The sequence below is a fragment of the Anthonomus grandis genome, chromosome 8 (genome assembly GCF_022605725.1).
Source record: "Anthonomus grandis grandis chromosome 8, icAntGran1.3, whole genome shotgun sequence".
Lineage (NCBI taxonomy): Eukaryota > Metazoa > Arthropoda > Insecta > Coleoptera > Curculionidae > Anthonomus > Anthonomus grandis.
This window is the reverse complement of record NC_065553.1, coordinates 211,444-228,588: the sequence shown is the minus strand read 5'-3', so window position 1 is coordinate 228,588 and position 17,145 is coordinate 211,444. Positions and strand designations below refer to the sequence as shown.

At 28.8% G+C, this 17,145-nt stretch overlaps 1 protein-coding gene across 2 annotated transcripts in view; it reads left to right on the top strand.

Moving 5' to 3' along the window:
* Positions 1–7,762, top strand: part of LOC126739512 (prolactin-releasing peptide receptor-like) — a 211,830-nt gene extending 204,068 nt beyond the window's left edge. For both annotated transcript variants that reach the window (XM_050445251.1, XM_050445250.1), the window contains exon 8: positions 7,594–7,762. The gene's annotated coding sequence lies outside the window, so the exon portion shown is untranslated. The remainder of the gene's footprint in view (positions 1–7,593) is intronic.
* Positions 7,763–17,145: the final 9,383 nt, after the last annotated feature.

Genomic DNA, 17,145 nt, shown 5'->3' with positions numbered 1-17,145 from the left:
ATTAAAGTGAAACTAAGCTAGGCGGAACGAAGTCTAACAGTAACGGCGAATAAATTGATTTTTTTCTCTTGTTCCTCTCTAATTGGAATGTTATTGCTTACTAGTCGTCAATGTCATTTATTGGGCAAAATAAGAGGGAAAACTAAACGCTTTTAATTTGTTAATTTAATTAGAAAAAAATGTTTTTGTTTATTTAGAAGGCACATGGAAGCCACATTTGGTTGTATGGTTTGCGAATTTTTAAATTTATTTTAAATATATTTTCTTTATTGTTAATATTTTCTCTTTAACTTTGTAATATATTTAAATATGTTTTCTGTTTTTTTTTTGGTAGATTATCAAATGTGATCTTTGAATTAATTCTCTATGTCAAATTATTTATTTTTTGGTTTAATATCTTTAACTGATAAATTACATTTTTTCCTTAATTTTTTAATGAGAAGAAAATTTTTGGAAAAGGATTTTCAGGTAAATAACATTTGAAAATATCCTTTTTCTCAGTAGAGTGTAAGAAAAACCTCGTTTTTTTATAAATTAATTTTTTATAATTTTTAATTATTATTTACTTAATGATTTTATATCCACTTTAAGTTTTATGACGAATATTGATTTTTGTATGTTTATAATTTATGAAACTTTTTGTTTATTTAATATTTGACTTTTTTTTAATAATTCTCGGATGTGGTCACTTTAGATCCAAAGATTGATGAATAAATGAAATCATCGTAATAACGGTTAATAAGCACAAATAAGTTAGATATATTTATAAGCGGCCTAATCAATAATCGAAAAAAAATACCTAAAAATCGTTGTTCTTCTCAGACTCGCCTATCACAGATAGTCGTAATACATTCTACTTTTTCAGGTAGAAATTGCAACAAGTTTTTTAAAAAATTACATTTTATCAATTATTTAATCACAAAACATAAAATTGTACTATCTGAAATATTTGTAGAATTTTGACATTCTGTCAGCGAATTCGGCCCCATGAAAAATCGATTAAAAGAAATAACTTTATACAAAATGATGTGAGACATATATTTTAAAATAAATATGCTCTCTTTTTTAGTTTTTGATTTATGGAATTTATTTTAGGGTGGTAAAAGGGAAATAGAAAAATTCAAAAGTCAAGGCTTGGAGAATTTAAGTAGTATAAGATATGACTTAAAGTGATTAAAATGAAAATCTGAAATAGTGATTAGAACTTACAGTTATATAAAATAAATTTAAGCAAGTCGAAAAATTTGTGAAGCATAAGAATAGTACTGGTTTTTTAATATTTAAACTTTGATTTTTTAAACGTTTCCAAAAATATTAAATTAAAGGTAGTTTTCTTTTTAATAAAATATATTTTTTTATTAATTATTTGACCTTTTTTTTCTGTTGTTTCAGTAATTTATTTAGCATTTAAAGCTTTTCTATTTTTTTACAACTGCATAATTATTTTTTAGGTGAACTTACTTATGTTCAAAAAATTATGAACGAAATTAATTTTTTATATAAATTGACATACAGTGGTGGCCAAAAGTATGGAAACTTTAAACTTTTTCAAAAAAGCAAAAAATATCGCAATGCGAAAACTCTCAAAATAAACAGCTTATCAGCAAATAAAGAAATTTCAATGGAGGTAAAGCAAAAGAATGTTGTTTATTAGTTTTAATGAAAGAGGAGTTATTTCTCTGTGGCCAAATGTATGGAAACCTTTAATAAAATCATTATTGTTTACTACAAGCTGTTTAACGGTACGATTTTGTTTGAGTGAAGACAGGCATCATGCCTAATTGTAAATACTTATCTAGTGACTTAAAATATAAAATAGTTGAACTATACCAGAAGGGTTATAAACAAATTAAAATAAGTAAAAATTTAAACATTTTAAAAGGCACTGTTTTAAAAATAATTAAAAAATTTGAAGAGAGAGGAAATTCAGTAGCCCACAAGCAAGGAAGACCAAGAAAGTTGTCCAAAAGCGCTCTGAAGGTAATAAAAAGAATATCGATGAATGACCCAAAGAAAACTTCTATAGATATTTCTGGAGAAATGAGTGAAATGGGGATTTCTATGTCTGCTTGCACGATAAGAAGAAGGCTTAATGAAGTGGGGCTGTTTGGAAGAGTTGCTGTAAAGAAACCACTAATATAAAAAAAAAATAGAAAGGATCGCTTGAAATTTGCAAGAGATCATCTTACCTGGTCTCACCAAAATTGGAATACTGTATTGTTTAGTGACGAAAGTAAGTTTCAATTATTTGGGAGTGACGGGAGACGTTATGTCCGGTGACCAAAAGGTACAAGGTACAACCACAAATACCAAATGCCTACGGTAAAACATAGTGGTAGAAGCGTAATGGTGTGGGGTTGTTTCTCCCAATCAGGTGTTGGCCCCTTGGTTAAAATTGATAGAATAATGGACCGTTTTCTATACAAAGACATATTGGAGAACAACATGTTGCCTTATGCTGAGGAGGAAATGCCATTGAGATGGTTGTTTCAGCAAGACAACGATCCTAAACAGAAGTTGTGAGAAACTGGTTAAATGAACAGAGCATTGCTTTAATGGATTGGCCTTCACAGTCCCCAGATTTGAATCCCATAGAGAATTTATGGGATCATTTAGACAGGAAGATTCGAAATCATTCGATTTCAAATAAGGCTCTGTGAAAAATACTGCAAACTGAGTGGGCTGCCATTTCCAGTGAAGACTGTGCAAGACTTGTCGATTCTATGCCACGAAGATGTAGAGAAGTAATAAATTCTGAGGGATATGCCACAAAATATTAGCAGATTTTGATTTAGATATAATTTATATAAATAACTTCCTTCAGTTTCCAAACTTTTGGCCAAGAAAATATTAATTTTATTTGATTTTCTTTTTACAATACGTTTAATTTCAAATTAATGTGTTAAGTTAGGTAATATATTATATATACTTTATCACAATATGAGTAACTTTATTATAGTTCCTGGTTTCTAAAAAAAAAATACAAATTAAAAAAGTTTCCATATTTTTGGCCACCACTGTATATACATATTTGAGAAATATACTATATTAAGGTAATTTAGTTAAAATTTGAAAAACGAGAGTGTCTCAATAAAAGCAGAAAATCGAATTTTTTAAAAGTTTTTTTTGAGGTTTAAATTCACCCTTCAGTTATCTATTATCATACGTAGACCAATCATCTATCATACGTTAGACAAATCTAACGCATTATGGTTTTTTATGGTAATCATTAATTAAATAACATTTTGACATTCTGCAATTAAATTCAGCACCCAGGAAATTTCAAATAATTCAGTTTTTATTAAAAGTATGCTTTATACAAGCCGATTTGGTACTAGATTCTTCATTGGATATTACATTCTTAAGTAAATATTTCTAAATTCTCAAATTTTTGATTTTTCGTAATTCATTTTGACATTTTTTTGACCTAAATCCACCTTAGATTTATCGTATTATTACTATTTTTATTATTATTATTTTTTTTTTCACTACCATTTTTTTTAGTAAGCAAATTTTCACATAATTTAAAGCATTTTTCCATAAAGAGTACGGGTTGACGTTGACAATATCGTCTTTTTGTTAAAGGTTTAGTGATTTTTGCAGTATGCCAATCTAGACGACAAAGAAATCTTTTAATTTTTATTTATTTTCTGGTATTGGGTAGTTCCTTATAGCCATTACTTACTCAGAATAGGAGTTTACGCAATCAGGTGCAAGTTTTTTCTTCGATTTTTACATTTATTTAACTGAATTCTTGAAGTTACCCTCAGTGAGTTTGTCGACAACGTTTTGGATCCTGAAATTATGTTCTAGTGATAAAAATGATAATAATAAGTGTATATTTCCTCTCTGTAATCTTTTAATATGTTGTCCCTAATCCTTTGAAATCGGTTAGTTTATTTGTCCACATAGTATCCTAAGGAATTTCATAGATGTCTTCTTCTACAATTTAATTTTTTGGAACTTAGATATTAAATCTAAGATTCTAATTTAATTCGGTAGAAATCGCAACAAACTGTAATGAAGAAAACATTTATGTCAAATATTTAATCCTAGATTATATAAAATTGTCCTGCCTCAAATATACGTAGCATCTTGACATTCTGCTATTGATTTCGGCACCCAAGAAAATTTCAAATAATTCGGTTCTTATAAGAAAAATGCCAAATACAAACTGATGTGACACAAGAATTCTTAAATAAGTTTCTATTTTTCTGGATTTTCGATTTTGTGGAATTAATTTTGACATTTTGTTAATTTTTTTCACCTTTAAATCCACCTCAGGTCCATCTGATATACACAATTGTAATACATTATCGTTTTTCATGCACGGAATATTCACACGGACATTCGTTTTCGGTACTGATTGCAATTTAGTTCGCTAGAAAGAGCAAGAAATTGTAAAGAAAAAACAGTTCATAAATTTTTAAATTTCAAAAAACGATAAAATTGTGTGCTGACACCCTCGAAGTTTCATCTATTTAAGTTCTTATTAAAAAATATTCTTTATACAAATTGATGTAAGACGTATATTTTATAATAAATAAATCCCTGTTTCTCTAAAATTAAGACTTATTAGAATTTTTTTGACATTTTATAAATTCTTTTCATCTTTAAATCAACCTCACATTCTGTAAATTATTTAATCCTGAACCCTAACGATATTCTTTTAAATACAGATTTGTATCATTATGACTTAGTCAGCATCGATAAAATTTCACATTTAATTTCGCGTTTCTCAATTTTTCATTTTGTGGAATTTATTTTAGGGTAGCAAAGGTAAATAGGAAATTTAAAAGTCAAGGTGCTGAGATTTTTATTTTTATAAGATATAAATTACAGTGACGAAAATTAAAATTTGAAATTGAGATTAGACCCTACAGCTTTAATGATAATACCAAGTAAGGCGAGTTAAAAAAAATGAACAGCATAAGAATCTTATTGGCTTTTAGGTATTTAGGTTAAAATAGTCTTCTTTTTTAATTAATTATACATTTTGTTGTCTATTATTTTACTTTTTTCGAATTTTTTCTGCTGTGATTTTTATTTATGTTCAACAAATATAAATTTATTTATTAAGCCTGCTTTTTATTTATTTTAAAGCCTGCAACCATTATACGAAAAAACCAAAGTTTTAATAATTGCTATATGAAATGAGATCTTAATAAAGGATAAACATCGACATTTTCTCAATTTTTTTAATCCTTAAATCCAGTTCAAACTTATAATAATTTACAAGAAAGGAATGCTAATTACCCACGCAGACATCCTCTCTCGCATTTAGTTAAATTCTATGCACTTGAATTAAATGTAAATAATCCCGGAGACATAAATTTTGATACAGACCAATTTTTACAAAATCAAAATCAAATCGATCCCAATTCACTTGACCTTGAAGAAGTCAGACAAAATTTAAAGGACTTAGAAACACCCAAATGGCTAAAGATTAGGATCTTGTCAAACATTCAGATCAGACCTCTAAATTCAAACTAGAATAGTCAATCCCAAGTAATTAACGATGTTATACCCCCAAATGTCCAAGACATAGAATACCTATAAAATATGATGTACAAATAATAATTAAAACTATGTATCAATGACTTGATTAGATGCTACCCTTTCCACGGATGCGACAGCAATAAATTACTTCCTAAAGGAATACCTTACCTTAACTCCTCCTTTTATATTTATCTATTTTCACCTGACATTTAGAGAGAAAATAATTTTAGAAACCCTCTTAGATGATCCTAACGCATTATGGTGTTCCAAAACCACTTATTGTTCGTCTTTCAGTATCTTGACATTCTGTCATTGAATTCGGCACCGAGGAAAATTTTAAATAAATATAGTTCTAATATAAAAGAATGTCTTATACAAACTGATGTGGAACATGAATTCTCAATAAAGGACCAAGTTTTTTTTTCCAAAGTTTTCGATTTTGAGAAATTATTTTGACCTTTTGTCATTTTTCTTGACCAACCTCAGACCTTTCTTCTATTAGTAAATTATACTACTATTGTTTATCATACATATTTCTTCTGCTATCCATTATTATGTAAAAAAAATAATATATTTATGCTTAATCCTGAACCATGACATTCTGCCATTGAATTCGCCACCAAAGAAAATTTTAAATAATTTAATCGAATTGCAATTTCATTTAGTAGAAACCTCAACAAATTGTAAAGAAAAAATATTGGTGTAAAAATTTTTATAAATGTTATGTTAAATGATAATTTCATTGAACACCTATTTCAGCATTTCTTTAAAAATTCGAAAAAAATAAGAGAAAAAAATTATTATAGAAAATAGTATAAATTACCTAAAATAGTTTTTAATTCCTTATTTTCTTTACTTTTTCTGCTTTTTCAAGTATCAAATTACCTACTTGCCTCTTTTCAGATTTTTAATACCAATATTTTTTTTTAAGTTGGGGTAGTTTATTATATAACAGTTTTCTTTAATGTGTTTTTTGTAATACTCTAAAAGAATTATAATAATATTTTAAGTAGCTTGGAAGTTATAAGAAAAAATGTCCAAGAACCTCAAGTCTAATAGGATTTGGACTTTGATGGGCAAAACTGCTGTTAAGTACGAAAGTATTAGTGCCAGAAAATTGGTTTATATATGAAATTATTCCTTGGGAATTGCCCTAACTTAAACAGATTAAAGTGCCTAAGATAGTATTTTAATTCCTCATTTTCTTCACACAAACCCCTAGTCACAGATCTGGTATCAAATAACAAACTTGCCTCGTTTCAGATTCTTAATACCGATATTTTTTTTTTTTTGAAACTGGGGTAGTTTATTCCAGTTTTTGTTCAGGATTAAAATTTGTATGCAGAATGAATCTTTAATTAATCGAATAGTAATTTTCTAATTTCGTAAATTTTTGATTTTGTGTCATGAATCTTTATAATTTTTTAATCCTTTATATAAAAATAGATAAGGTTGCGTCATTCAAAATAATTATTGTATTTTGCCATTCTGCCACTGAATTCGGCACTGAGTAAAATATAAAATAATTCCGTTTTTTTTTAAACCTTATGCCTTATGCCTTTGAAAACAAATAAGTCTGTTTTTCTAAATTTTGCTTAAGTGGAATTTATTTTATGGTATCTAATTTTATCGAGTCAAGGTATCTTTTTCAGTCAAATATACTTGCCTGCCCATTTAAAACCACAGTGTTGTATCTATATACCAAAACGTCCTGTATAAAACACATTTTTTTACCATATAAAAAACAATAAAAGGCTTTATTCTCGGTCGCATAATGGTGTCTTCATAACTCAAATAAAATGGCCTCTCATGCTCACAATGACGACAAAGTTTCCTTTAGAAACTCTTACTCGAAAACCCGCCTTTAGATCACAATAGATTTTAATTAAGTTTAGAAAATATTCGTGGAGAAATTGTCAACCGCAAACCCTTTTATCGTTTTCGTCAATTTATTTCATAAAAACGGTTTCTGGCTATAATTTATTGAAAGGGCATCATTTAATATTGAGGATTTTTTGAATAATAGTTTTGCCAATTTATTATTGAAACGCCTTTTGTTTGAATGAGAATATTAATTGAAACATTCTTTTTCAGGTGCATCTAGTTATAATAGAAGGCTCTAAGGTTGCAGGTGAATATTGAAATGAATTATTATTAATTATTACAAATGTAACTGTCGTAATTTTAGTTGTAACCAAAGAAATTAATATTATGATGTTGTATGTATATATCGAAATATAATATAATGAATATTTATAGATAATTGTTGGTTTTATTCATAAAGTCACCCTGTAAGATCATAATCACTTGGGAATAAATGGGTCAACACCAAAAATTTTGTCTCATTGGAACAGCTACTCATTAAAAGACGATCTTGCTTTTACATTCTTAAGGTAAGGTTAATAGACTGCGTCTTGTCTTTATTCAGGTACACTAGACATACCCTGTGGTATTCTTCACATATTAGCTTGGGAAGGAATATTTGTTGTATTTTGACATTCTGTCATTAAATTCGGCACCCAGGAAATTTAAATACAAATCGATGTGAGATGTGAGTCTTAAAATAAATATATTTTTTTAATTTTGAATTATTAATTTGAATTTATTTTAACGTGGCAATGGAGAAATAAATTTTCAAATATTACAAAGCGACAAAAGAGTAAATTTGGTCTAGTTTTTTGTGTGAAAAGAGATATTTAGACCTAATATTAGGGTTGGCTTTATCACATTGAGCTTACTAATAATGTTTAAAATAATTGGTCAAAACTACATTGAAGCAATTTGCAGTATAGCCTCTAAGATTCGACATCTCAAACTGTTTAAGAGTTGAGTCATTGCTCATTAACATAAAAACAATTTATTTTTTACGGGAATCCTTTGGGCAAAGACTATCCTTTAAGTACTCTTGCTTCAGGTAAAAGTTTGCTAAAGATACCTCCTGTTTAAAAGAACTTCCTGTATTTTTGAACCTCATCCTCTTGCATCTAAATCTCAAAGTTGTTGTTATTTTGTAAGAAAATGAAAACAGCACCTGAGAAGGTGGTTGATATAAGTGCAAAATGCCCTTAATTTACGTTGTGAACAGGAGTATCTTTGACAAAGAACACATTTTTTCTACTGATCGCCTAAAATATTTATACAACATTTTGACATTGTGCTATTTTGGCACCTAAAAAATATGCTTAATATACAAATCAATGTGGAACGTGAAATTTAAAATATTTAAAATTAAAATAAATAAGTCCCTGTTTTTCTAAATTTTGGTTAAGTGAAATTTATTTTAAGGAAAGAAATAGTTTCTTTCTTATAAATTACAATTTTATTTTACAATAATTAATCTTTATTAATTTTTTATTAACTATCATTTTTTATTCTCAGCAGCCAATCACATAATTACTCAATTTTTTTCCAGAAAAAATCCCAATACCCCATTTTCTTCATTAGCCAAACTTGTACCGAATTGTGCTGGAAACAACGCGTATGTTCATTACAATTCCAGATTACATCGGCAGTATTTCATAAGCTCGATGTTTTATTAACGAGCAGAAAACCGCCTGAAGCATGTGTGTGTTAATAAATTGTACATTTTTATCATAAAAACAAGCATTACGGTTTCAGGTAATTGTTTGTTATGTTCATTGTGAGGGTAAAAAAATAGGGAAAAGACGACGCTAGAGGCACAGAGGCAGAAGTTGCGTTTTATTGCTTTGACTTTCCAAACTCAATCTAGTATATACCTATTATGTTCTCTGTTAGTTAAGATGAATTTGATAATGCAACATGATCTTCTTCAATACATAACTTCCAACGAAACAACTGGAGAAATTACAATAAACAACTTATTGCAAGAGAGATTGGTTAGATTGGATCTGTCCTTAGATGGAAAGGATGTAAAAGTGAAACTTCTCAGCCATTCAAGAATTATATTCTTTAATTATAAGAAATTATTTTCGATTATTCTTTACATAATCTGCGTTGCAAACTATCAATTTACTATGCTAAAAGTGAGAGGATATGGACGATAATCCTGTAGTTTAAATTGCTTTTTAAGAAATAATTAAATGTTCCATCTAAACAGTGTCTACTACATACGCAAATTTGCATGCTATTAGCTGTCATTACCGGGGAAGTATATCCTCTACAAAAAAAATGTATTAAATCATTTAGGTCAGAAAGTCCTAAGAGGTTGTACCTACTTCAATCAGTGATTGTCTAGATCTAGAAAGACGGCTGAGTGTTCATTCGGTATAACATACACAAAATGGAGAATATTATGTAGACATAGAAACAGACGAACACAAAATACTATTTTGAATAAAGAGGACATATCTTGAATAATATCTTGAAATAAGAGGACGAAAATAATTATAGAAAGTATTGCAAACAAAGATGTTGTGTTAACAATCAAGCAATTTTTATTAGTGAAACAATAACTAAATAATCATCTGTTCAATATCAGTGGCTCTATTGCCTGCTATTGCACATTTTGTATGTTTGCTACTGTTGCCCAAAGTGCCGAGTTTAATGGCAGAATGTCAAAATGCTACAAATATTTCAAGAGACACAATTTTATAGTTAATGGTTCAATAATTTACAAAATGTTATTTTTTTGACATTTTGTTGGAATTTCTACCGAAAACAAATTGCCTTAAAATGTTAATTTTTTTTACAGCCGTGATTTCGTCGGGACAGCATATTTCCTTACAAGATCTACATTATTTAAAAATTTTCTCGGTGCCGAATTCAATGGAAGAATGTCAAAATGCTACAAATAATTTAGGCGGCACAATTTTATGATCTATGACTAAATAATATTATTCTCTGTTTAATATCAGTAATTCTGAATATAAAATAAAAATTTACTTAAACTTATCTGCCTATTATTCTACATTCTCAAACTACTTCTGCCCAAAGTTTATCAAAAACATACGGTTTCTATGTGACATATTTCGTGCAAATATTTGCAAACATTTAAGAAGAGACGTGTATTTAACCTCTACAAAAATCATCTTGTACAACAATTAGACAAATATGATTTTCATATGGTTGTACTTTAATTTGGTAGAAACTTTAATAAATTGTAAAGTAAGTAACATTTTGTCTATAAATTTATCCTGAACCATAAAATTGTATCACCTGAGATATTTACACAAGATTTTGACATTCAATAGCAATTGAATTCAGTAACCAGGAAAATTTAGAATAATTAGTTTATAATAAAAAACATTTTTATACAAATCGACGTAGGACATGAATTTTAAAATAAAAATTCTCTTATTTTTTCCTTGAAAACTAACACGTGTTTCTTTGTACTTATAGAATAGAAACTAGTAAAAAAGAATTCCCTTATTCTGTTTTTGTAAATAATAATTTTTTATTCGCCCTGCTAGTAGAACAACCTTAACGTGATTGTGATTAACCTTAAGTGATGACATTTTTCAACAATTTTTCTTTCATTATGTTCTTGAAAATCACAACTTTTATTTCTTTATATTACTAAAATATGTATAACCAGTAAAAAATTACTTACAGAATTTTCTTATTTAATTTATTGTTCTTTTTTCATGTCAAGGATAATTTATAACCAGAAAAAAAACCTATTGTTTGTAAATTTTTTTTAAGGATAATAACCAATAAATCATATACTTTTTCTTTCTTATTTCCATGGAACTTATATTTTTTCATTATGCTTGTATTACCAGAAAAAAGATCCTTGGTGCAAATTTTTTTTGATCCATTTTCTTACATTCCTAACCAATAAGTAATTGTCTTTCCCCATAAAATAGTAACCAGTGCAAAACAAATTCACTTTATTTGCATAATTGGTTAATCTCCATCAACATATTATTGTTAACCATTTATGTAATAAATTATGTAAATAACTTAATTTAATTAAAATCGAAATTTGAAATAAAGATTAGAAACTACAGGTTTAATTATATAAAATCAAGTACAGCAAAGTAAAGAAGTTAAGAATCATAAGAATCATATTGGTTTTTTCGAATTTTGATTTTTTTTCAATAAACTGTGTAACTTCAAATTTAATTATTAAAATTTTTTCTTTTAAATGAATAATATTTCTGTTATTATTTGATTCTATTTTATAATTTTCTGTTTTTATTTTCTTACATTTTACTTGAAAGAATTTAAATACCTCGAATATATTAGTGTGTAATAAGTTATTTAAGACCAATTGTAATTTGCATATGAGCATAAGTATGTAGGAATGTACTGTTTCCAGTTAAAAAAACGAAACAAGGTAAGAACCTCAAAAAAAGGGAAAAAGTTTAAATTTTCTCCTTTTTTTTGGACATTAACCTCAGCATTATCGTTTTTTAAGCATGATTAGTATATTTATGTGAAAAAAATTATTCGATTTTGGGTTGTAATTTGGTAGAAACAACATTAAATTGTAAAGAAATTAACATTTTGCCCAACAATTTATCCTGGACCATAAAATAGTCATTCTGCTATTGAATTCGGCACTCAAGAAAAATTTAAAATGCGTTATACAAATTGATTTGAGACACGAGTCTTCAAATAAATAAGTGTATTTCTAAATCTTGATTAAATAATATTTTTTTAGGGAAAAAATATGTTTCTTTGATAAAAATTATATTTGTTTTACTTAACCAATACACCAGAAAAACTAATAAGAAGAATTTTATAATACACGTCTATTAAACATGAACTTTATTAGATTCATTTAGCCATGTTTGTAGTAAATACGTACGCTGTACATTTATTATTATTTTTTTAATCCTAAAGTTTAATAAATGTGTTAGCATAGAAAACTTTTATTTTCATATAATTTTTTTGAATTAACCCCTTCATTTTAACAGCATTTATCTTTAGTTCACTTGAGTATATAGATTTAAGATCCTCATTCAGCTTTTGCTGGTTCATTGGGTCAAAATAATGCAAAGCCTGTTTGTCATCTGTCTAGGACTGTAAATCTAAATTTGTGATTATCTAGAATATGTCAAAAACGTATATAAGAAATAAAAGTGGTCGAACTATAGACCCTTCTGGTCTCCACAGAAGAAGAAATGTTATGCTATCTATATTACTATGCTATCTGTTAGGTAACACCCGAAGAAGGAAACAGAGGTTTTGTCAAAGCCTAGATATTTTAGTTTAGCACACAGTAAGTCATGGTCTATCAGATCAAAAGCCTTCGAGTAATCCAGGTAGACTAGGAGACCTGCAATATCTTCTTCTAATGATATTATTATGTTGTCAGTAAAGTTTAAAAGACCAGTAGTAGTACTTTGATCAGACCTAACTGATAAACTCGAGGTAAATAAATCATAATAAGTAACAAAATCTCTGTTTTATATCAGTGGCTTTGTATAAATAAAATTAAAATGTACTTATACTTACTTGCCTGTTTTTCCACATTCTGTAACTACTTCATCTGCCAAAAGTTTATCCAATACATATAACGGTTTCTACCATCTGATATATTCGGTACAAGCAGAATTTTAAGAAGACACAAACATTTCACCCCTAAATCATCTTGTACAAAAATTGACAAACATATCGTCAAAAAAGTAACATTTTGTCGATAAATTTATCTTGGACTATAAAATTTATTGTTGAATTCGGCAACCAGGAAAATTTCAATTAATTCAGTTCTTATTATCTTTTTTTGTACAAACCGACATGGAACATGAATTTTTAAATAAATAAGTCGCGGTTTTTCTAAACTTTGGTTAAGTAGAATTTATTACAAAAAAAAATAAATTTCTTCCTTAACCCGTAGGTACTACTGATGGGTCCTGAGGACCCATCCTATTTTTAAATAGGGTATATTTTTTAAGTTTGGCAACATTGGATACTCGCTGTCTCGGTACTCCTCCGCAATACCATACGCGTGATTTTGCCGGCATAAATTCATACTTTCAGACTCATTGTACATAAAAAATTATTTTTTTTTTATTACAAGAATTTACACAATGCTAAGAGTAATGCAGACTGAGCTGCGATTATAAAAACAACCGATAACATATACATGAGCTAGAGCACATGTGCTGCTTAGACCGTTAAAAAATACTAACCTAATTACAACTAAAGCAAGAATTCTTTTCCAATTATAATTATTTAGAAAATAAGGTATTAAACCCCAAAAACATATAAAAGCTAAAAAAACAAATATAGGATAATAATTGACTATATCAATTACATTAATATAGGTACCATTTGTGCAATAGACAGAGGAGGTAGGGCAGCCGAGGCTGCAAAACCAGGGCAACACATAAATGAACTATTTAGAATTTTATTCGTTCGTGTCGGCGAGGTTCGAAGGCAGTGTTTACTGAGTCCTGAGGACCCATCAGTAGTAAATACGCGACAAGTTAATAACTGCTTATTGGTTTGAAAGTATCTATTTCGTTGTTATTTTTTGCAAGGTATTTATCTATTTCACAAAAATAGGTACTAGTGGCCATAAGGTATAAGTTAATAGATATAAAATGTGTTTTTTTACTATCTTTCAGTAAATGTAACGCAATGGCGTCCAGTTCTAGGGCATTGTCACAAGATGCGTTAAGAAATATTTTAGTCTGAAGACTTTTGGGAAAGTATGGAAGACTCAAATCAAATGGGCTCAAGCAAGAAAAGTGTATCCGTTGGTGTTCCAAGCAGAGAAGCTGTGTTAGAGGAACTAGAAACATTGGCTAAAGAGAGTGACGAGAATAAAGAGGACAATAAAATACTGAGCGACCACAATTCCGAAACAGAGCAAGAAAACTCTGATTCGGAAGAAGAAGAGTTGCCCATCAGGAACAGTTGGTATGGGAAAGACAATACCAAATGGTCAAAAACCGCAGGTATTAGAGGTAGGACCCCTGCTCATAATTTGGTTACTATCTTGCCTAGCCTTATTGGCCCTGCTCGTAATAATCCTCCACGTGAGCCTGGAGTCTACTAATTTCTAATGAGATGATACAAAAGTTAGTTGATTTTACCAATTTGAAGATAACCTCCACCAGAGAAAACTATAAAACGTCTAAAAGGTTTGCTCAGTCACAAACTAAATTTTGGCCTTTGTTTACTGAAAATACCAACATATGTGAAATCAAGGCGTTTTTTGGGTTGTTGTATCTTTAGTCCATCTTTAAATCTAATCATGAAGACGTCCGTTCTATGTGGGCAACAGATGACACAGGAAGACCTATTTTTCGTGCTACTATGAATCTGGCCAGATTTTCGTTTTTATTGAGCTGTCTCAGATTTGACAATGTAGAAACCAGAAAAGAAAGAGTAAAAACTGATAAGTTGGCCACTGTGTCGGAATTATTTGATAAGTTTGTAGCTAGATCAAAGTCATGTTATTCACCGGGAATTTATCTAACTGTAGACGAAACGCTTGTACCGTTTCGAAAAAGGTGTGGATTTCGGATGTATATTCCGAACAAACCTGCCAAATATGGAATTAAAGTGTAGATTTTAGCTAAAACCTAATTATCTTGTAGATGCAGAGATTTATGCCGGTTCCGAAATAAAAGTTGATGGTGCAAAAAAACCTACAATATCAAATCTAACAAGAGTGGTTCTTAGGCTTAAGGAGTGTGTTAAAGGCACCAACAGGAACATCACCGGGGACAACTGGTACAGTTCAGTGGAACTCGTCGACGAACTCAAGAAAAACAGTTTGACGTACGTGGGAACCTTACGAAAAAATAAAAAATTTGTACCACCTGAATTTTTACCGAACCGAAAACGTGTGATTCATTCATCAACGTTTGGATTTACTTTTTTAACCACTATAGTGAGCTATGTGCCAAAAAAAAGTAAAAGCGTTATATTACTTTCTAGCATGCATCATGAAAATTCTGTCAACGAAACAAGCAAAAAGCTGGAGATAATTCATTATTATAATGAAACAAAATCTGGAGTTGACGCATTAGATGCGAAATGTGCGTTGTATTCAGTATCCAGAAGAACTAACCGTTGGCCAATGACAATTTTTTTTGCTATATTGAACATTGCAGGTGTAAATTCTCGGGTATTGTACTAATTTGCATCAAAAGGTAAAGAAATAAAACGATACTCATGTATCAAAACTCTTGGGAAGCAATTAATAGATGAACATTTGCGGCTCAGAATGGCCAACAAGAAAGTGCACTCAAATGAATCCTCATTGCTGAACTTTTGGGGGTTGCGAATCCAGTTTCTGAGCAGCCTCAAGTACTTCCTGAAAAAAGTAAAAGAAAAAGGTGTGCCATATGCCCCACCAACAAGGATAGGAAAACTGCTATCCAGTGTGACATATGTAAGTTGCCCATTTGCAACCAATGCTGCATGAAATTGTGCCCTAAGTGTTCTGAAAAATAATTTTGGGTTTTTTTCGGTTTATGTACTGTAATATACCCAAGTAATTTAAAATTTTTGAATAAAAGTTTTTTCTTATTGATTTTACGGTAATTTTATTATTATGGGTCCTAAGGACCCATCAGTAGTACATATATAATAAAAATGTATCGGTAGTAGTTCAGGGTTAAAAATTATAATTTTGTTTTTCCCCGTTTTAACCTTTATAACCAGTATAATATTTAGTAATAGTAAAATATTTTTTCTCTTTGCAAATAACATTTTTTTATTCGCTATACTAGTAGAACATTCATAAAAAAATAGTTTACTAGCACTAGTAAAATTAGGAGTAACCAGTGAAAAAAATTTGATCTCTATTTAAAAGTAATAATTTTTTTTATTTAACACATTTGTAAAGCATTCATGCAAAAAAAATTATAATTGGAACCAGTACAACCACTCATATTTTTATTTTTTTACAATGACTTCTCTTAAAACGTATTTTTTCTTCGTAACCTTCTTAAAACTTATATTTTTATGCATAAATGCTAGTAGAACAGTTCTCTTAAGGACAGTAACCAGTGCAAAAAGTTATTTTCTTTATTTGCATGAAAATGATAATTGTTTGTTCTCTATAATTATTAATATTAGCTTTACATGTGATGTATAATGCATTTCTTTACTACTTGCCTTTTTCTTGTAATAACTAAAGGTTCGAGTCCAGGAGCTCACGTATAAAAGAACGTATTTAAATTTAGCAATGACCGCAACAAATTATTTTTAGCCTATATATTTACTTTGGTTTATTTCTTGCAACTGTAATGTACTTTTTTGTAATAAAAATGTACAATTTATAAAGGCACACATGCTCCAAGCGGTTTTCTGCTCGTTAATAATACATCGAGCTCATACAATGCTCCGACGTAATCTGGAATTATTATGAACCTACGCATTGTTTCAGGCATAGTTATGTAGAAGTTTAGTTAACGAGGAAACTGGCATATTGGGACTATTTCTGGAAAAAATTATAATTAACCAAATTTGAAATTACGTTTTTATTGCTATTGTATGGCTTACTAATAAATATAAATCTCGATAAAGAACAATTATATAGAATTGTTGAAAAAAAAGTATATTTTTTTAATACTACATTACAATAAATAAAATTGAAAAAATCATTACTTTGAAATTAAAAACAATCTATTAAAAGAATACGAAACTTCTGCAAAATATACACAAAAATTATGTTAGAAACAGTCTTTAATTTAAAAATACATGAAAAAAATATTAACTTCCTAAAAAGAATCGTTAAAAAAAAGAAACTCTAAAAAC